Raw genomic sequence first — 5,909 nt, forward strand, 5'->3', positions numbered from 1 at the left:
TAAAACTTAAAATCCTCCTTATCACAGTCTTAGAAATAACGATCTCATGCCCTTGAACAGTACTGACCAGCTTAGTCTCAGCTTCTGACACATCAAGTATCGTATTTCTCCAGAACTCCCTTTGGTGACTGTAGTAAGCAGTGCATTGAGTAGAAATAGCAGTATGGATCCTTGATCGCTGAAGAAAAGCTATAATCTCTTTAAAATGATCACCCTTCTCGAGAGTAGTGTCATAGAGAGCGACTTAATGTTGAGCTCTCCCTTCTCTAGAATAATCTCTTGTTGAGCAGGTGGGTTAACGGGATTCACTTGAGGATTTACTTGCTCCCCCTGAGCTTCTTGATTAACAACTGGAACATTGACTTATTATTCTGCCATTGGTGATTTCTTAACAAACTAAAATAGCAACAGAAATGTTAGAAATACAACCCACATTTCATAAAACATCAAAGCATTTGCATCAAAGTGTCATAAACTTGTTAACAGGACAAACCGTGCGAGTGATACTGTCACACGTGCGGCTGAGGGATCAGACGTGAGAGTAACATAGTCACTCGTGCCACTGTTGACACGTTTAAGCAGTAATATGGTTTCAGACAAGGAACACGGTTAAGGCAACATTTATAAGCGAGTGAGTCAACCGTGTAGTGACTCGTGCGATTAATCACACGTGTCAGCTCTATCAAGCGAGTGAGCAGTCAAATGAAATCAAATGAGTGGGCTCAAAGGTTCACACGGTTGAGCCTTAACCGCGTACTGACTCGTGCGAGTCATGTCACTCATGCATGTCTGGTGAAACCAATATTAAATGCACTTTTAAATCAACGGGATTACATGTTTGTGCATTTTATGGACCGATCTATATCACAATAGCAAGTATAGATAGCGATTAACATAAAACAATAACAGATAGCATCCTAAACTCACTGCAATTTAACAAAATTCGATTTATAAACCCCTAGGGTTTTGAAACATTCAAACAACAAATTAACCTACTAAAACTTGATGAAATTATACCTATTTGGTGGCGATGAGGTTGGCTTAATACACTTAACAAACACTGTTGTGTAAAACTCGATTGGTGAAGGTCAATTTTAGAGAGAGAAATCGAAGTGGGTGCACAAGTGTGAGTTCCTGTGCTCAGCACCCTCTATTTATACTCTCGTGCTCAACCGTACGGTTGAGCACACGGTTCACCATTAACCGCGCATCTCACAGTGTCACTCGTGCTTGTGACCCGGATGACTTAGGACAATTCTAGAACAGGGTCATCCATACGGTTAACCTCAATCGTGTGGTTACTCGTACGGTTCACACATCAATCATGCGAGTGAGCCACTTAGGCAATTTCAAATTTTCGTTAACTTAGGATTTCGACTCGTTTGGCAATCTTAGAGCTAACTAGCACTTTCAATTTGAGCCATAAATCACTAATCCATCAAGTAATGATCATTAACACTTAGGCAGATGAAAAATCCTTACCAAAATGAGGTTATTACTCTAAACATTCTGTTTCACATGAGTAAGTCCTACAGTGTAATGTCATCTTAAGTTTACTAACACCTTAAATCATCTAAAGTCCTTCAAACAATCACAAGCTCTACAAACTTCTATCATATGGACTTGGTGGCCAAAACTATCTTGATCTTGACAAGGTTCTTTCAGATGTCATTGTAGATTCAGAGGATAATCAGAAAATAAAGGAAAGATAAAATCTTTATAAGTTTTATGAAATTAAAAGGCATTCAACTAAAAATATGCAAATAAAAGACATTCTATCATGAAGTGCAATAACATGCAAAACCAAAATCATTTTTTTGTTTTACAGTTTTCAATGCAAACTATTTAACAAACAGATAAACAAACACATAACTCCACATTCTTTTTGTGAGCAAGTTGATTAACAATTTTAAAAATAGATCAGAACTGACATATTGAATCAACTTCTACTGTTCATTCCTAATTATCCAGTCTATGTCTATTATCATGCAATTACTGATATCAATCCTCATTAAACATGAACATATTCATTCCGGACACTTCTACAATCATGTTGGCATTAATTACTTGAACATTATAGGGCAATGATTTTTGAGATCACGCTAAGTTCATTAATCCTTGATTCTTTCATCACTTATGATTGTGCGTTTTTATTAGGTTGTCAATTCATTACGCGTAACTTTCCATTATCTCTATCCATGTACTTCATTCAAATTGAACAGGATGGTTCTCACGACATTTTAAATAACCCTGTTAGCCTTTGGCTTCTACCAATGTGTTGACAATCTTCAATCTAGTTGGTTCGACAGATCTTAGAGTATGTTGGATTATCCGAATAGGCGCATTATTTACTGCAGGGATTGGTCTACAGTTAAAGCAAACTTGCCTGATGACCAGTCGTCACACGAAATAAATCTCAAGGCCCTTAACTTCTTTATTTTCAAGCTGACATGAAAAACAGAATCGAAAGATAAACTTCCATTTATATATTATTTAGAGTATATCTAGGTAAGTATCTTTCCAACTTTCAGTCTTAATAGGTATAACTCAAAATTGCAGACGACAAGAATCTTGATAGTTTAGTATGAACGTCGTGATTAAACAATTCAAGCTGCGCAGGGGCGTCACACTAAGAATGATCTGAGTTCTTTATGAGCACATCATGAATCAGCATTCTTCATACTTTCAGCTTTCAGGACTTTGCCATCTTGATACGCCAATTATTTTTGACTTTGATTTTCTTTTTATATTTCTTTTTCAGCATATCACTGTCTTTTGATATATTGATTTTGAACGCCATCATGAATGGATTTTCCATTTTTATGCATGAACTCATGTTTCTTTGTTGTGTGCTCAGATCACTCGAAGGTGTTCTCCCTTAAATGCTTGAACGGTCCGCAATAAGGAATTATACTTTTCAACTTTAAGCGAGAAGGGATACTTACTTCGACATAAACTAATTTTCTCTATTATTTTCGGGGTTTAGTTTCGATTATTAAGTCTTAGGCCCATGACAACGTGGTATGCACCAGCCAAACAGATAATCCTCAACCGTAAATCCACCCCCAACCTTTTCTAGTGATTATCAATTATGATAGGGGATACCCTCAACCGACTGTTGAGTTCCTCAACAATTATCATTAGATACAGTTTCGAAGATAATTAGGTGACTACCTTCAAACGCTACAGATCGTCCATGACTTCTGAATCTTAGATTATCGTTATTTTTATTATGATTGTCTAATGCCAAGAATTCATAAGTCACGTCTATCAGTACATCACATAACAGATAAACATAAACGTTCAAATCAGTCCTTACTAATCAAATATATCAATTTTCAGTACAGTAATTTCTTCATCTCCCATAAATTAATCAAAACAAGCTCATTTCGGAATTTTCAACATTTTAGGGTTTTCTGATGAGGCATTTTACACTTTTTAGGTATTTTCTGTTGAAACAAATACTCCCCCTAAAATACTAAAACATAAAATATTTTTGTCTTTTAGAATTTTAAACAAAGAAATAGAAAATAGCTACAGACTAGCATGCAAATATGAAAGAAATCATGCAAAGAAATGCAGACAGAAAGCAAAAATATGCAGTACATATAATATGAACCTAAAATCTATATGTCATGCATCCTACATGCAAAGTCTAAAAGTTTGATTAAACCTCATAAACAACATCCGAAATTACTTTGTCTCGATCAACAATGCCATTCATCTCTAAAAGTAGCAAGAACCTAGATTTGTCAAAAGCCTTAGTAAAAAGGTCAGCCCTCTGGTCCTTAGTACCTATTCTCTTAACCTCAATTATCTTTTTCTCATGGCAATCCCTAAGAAAATGATATTTAACACATATGTGTTTAGTCTTAGAGTGTTACACCGAATTCTTAGTAATCGCAATAGCAGCAGTATTATCAATATAAATAGGAGAGAAAGAGATTCTTAGTCCGTAATCGCGAAGTTATTGTTGAATTCAAACAACTTGCGAACAGCAACTTGCAGCAGCAATATATTCAGCTTCACACGTGGAAAGCGCAACTGCAGTTTGTTTCTTGCATTGCCAGGTCACCAGCCTTTCACCTAGAAATTGACATCCTCCTGATGTATATTTGTTGTTGATTTTGCAACTTGCATAGTCTGAATCACTGTATGCTACAAGATCAAACTTGTCTTCGTTCGAATACCAGATGCCGAGATTTGGAGAATGTAACAGATAACGTAGAATTCTTTTGGCAGCTGTAAGATGAACTGTATTCGGATTAACTTGATAACGAGCACACAGACATGTTACGAACATAATATCCGGCCTAGATGCAGTGAGATACATGAGCGATCCGATGATTGCTCGATAGTATGTAGGATCAACAGGCTCCCCTTCACAGTCTAACGAAATACCGTGATTCACAGCTAGCGGGGTCAACACAGGACGTTCTTGAGTCATATCGAAACGTTCGAGTATATCATTCACATACTTTTCTTGATGAAGAAAAATCCCATTATCAGTCTATTCGACTTGCAAACCAAGAAAGTAGTATAAGAGACCCAATTTGCTCATTTCGAATTCATCCTTCATCACCTGCTCAAACTCATCGACGAGTTCCTGCTTAGTAGCACCAAAAATAATGTCGTCCACATAAATATGAACTAAGATAATATCATCATCTTTAACTTTCGTGAACAGAGTACAATCTACCGTGCCCATTTGATAACCTTTTTCAATCAGATAACTTGACAGACGTCCATACCAAGCTCCCGGGGTTTGATGTAGACCATATAGGGCTCTTCGTAAACGGTAAACTTTGTCAGGATGAAGATGATCTTCAAAACCTGGTGGTTGACTGACATATACTCTTTCATTTAGCTTGCCATAAAGAAATGCACTCTTGACATCCATTTGAAACACTTTAAACTTCATAAATGATGCAAAAGTCAAGAAAATGTGAATAGCTTCCAATCTGGCAACAGGAGCAAAAACTTCATCATAATCGAATTCAGGAACTTGCTGATAACCTTTAGCGACTAATCTTGCTTTGTTACGGATAATGATAGTGCTCCAAATGAACATATATTTAGGAACAATATCCTTCCAATATGTAAAGCTTTTAGTTGCAATTGTTCTATTTTTTTGTAATATTCGTTTAAATAAATAAATGCGAAGACAAAAGAAGAAAACGACGATTTAAAGATGCAAACGACCAAAAAGCTCAAAAGTACAAAGTACAATCCAAGTGGTTCAATTTATTGATAAGAAACGTCTAAAAGTTACAAGAGCACGAGCCGCGAAACGCAAAGTACAAGATATTAAATAGTACGAAAGGACGTTCAAAAATCCGGAACCGGGACATGAACCAACTATCAACGCGCGACGCAACGGAGCTAAAATTACAAGTCAACTATGCACATAAATATAATATAATATATAAATAATTTTTAAAATTATATATATATTATATTATATATTAATAAAACGTTGGCAAAACTAGAAAACAAAGTGATTGGGCTAGATCAAGCTGGCCATGCGATCGCATGGCCTGGCTGCCTTATTCCCATGCGATCGAATGGCAGGGAATTGGTGGCCAGGTCCTATAAATTCAGCATTTTTCGGACGAGTTAACATATCTTTTTCTTTTCCTTTCTCTATAAGAAAAATATATATATATATATATATATATATATATATATATATATATATATATATATATATATATATATATATATATATATATATATATATTGATAATTTAAAGTTTAATAATAATAATTGAGTTATTGTAAGAAATGTTTTAAGATTTTGTAAGTCTGAACTCTGTCCGTGTAACGCTACGCGATTAATCACCACTGTAAGCTATGTTCTTCCTTTTTAAATTAATGTCTTGTAACTAAGTTATTATTATGCTTATTTG

This window comes from Rutidosis leptorrhynchoides, chromosome 9 (genome assembly GCF_046630445.1).
Source record: "Rutidosis leptorrhynchoides isolate AG116_Rl617_1_P2 chromosome 9, CSIRO_AGI_Rlap_v1, whole genome shotgun sequence".
Classification (NCBI taxonomy): Eukaryota; Viridiplantae; Streptophyta; class Magnoliopsida; order Asterales; family Asteraceae; genus Rutidosis; species Rutidosis leptorrhynchoides.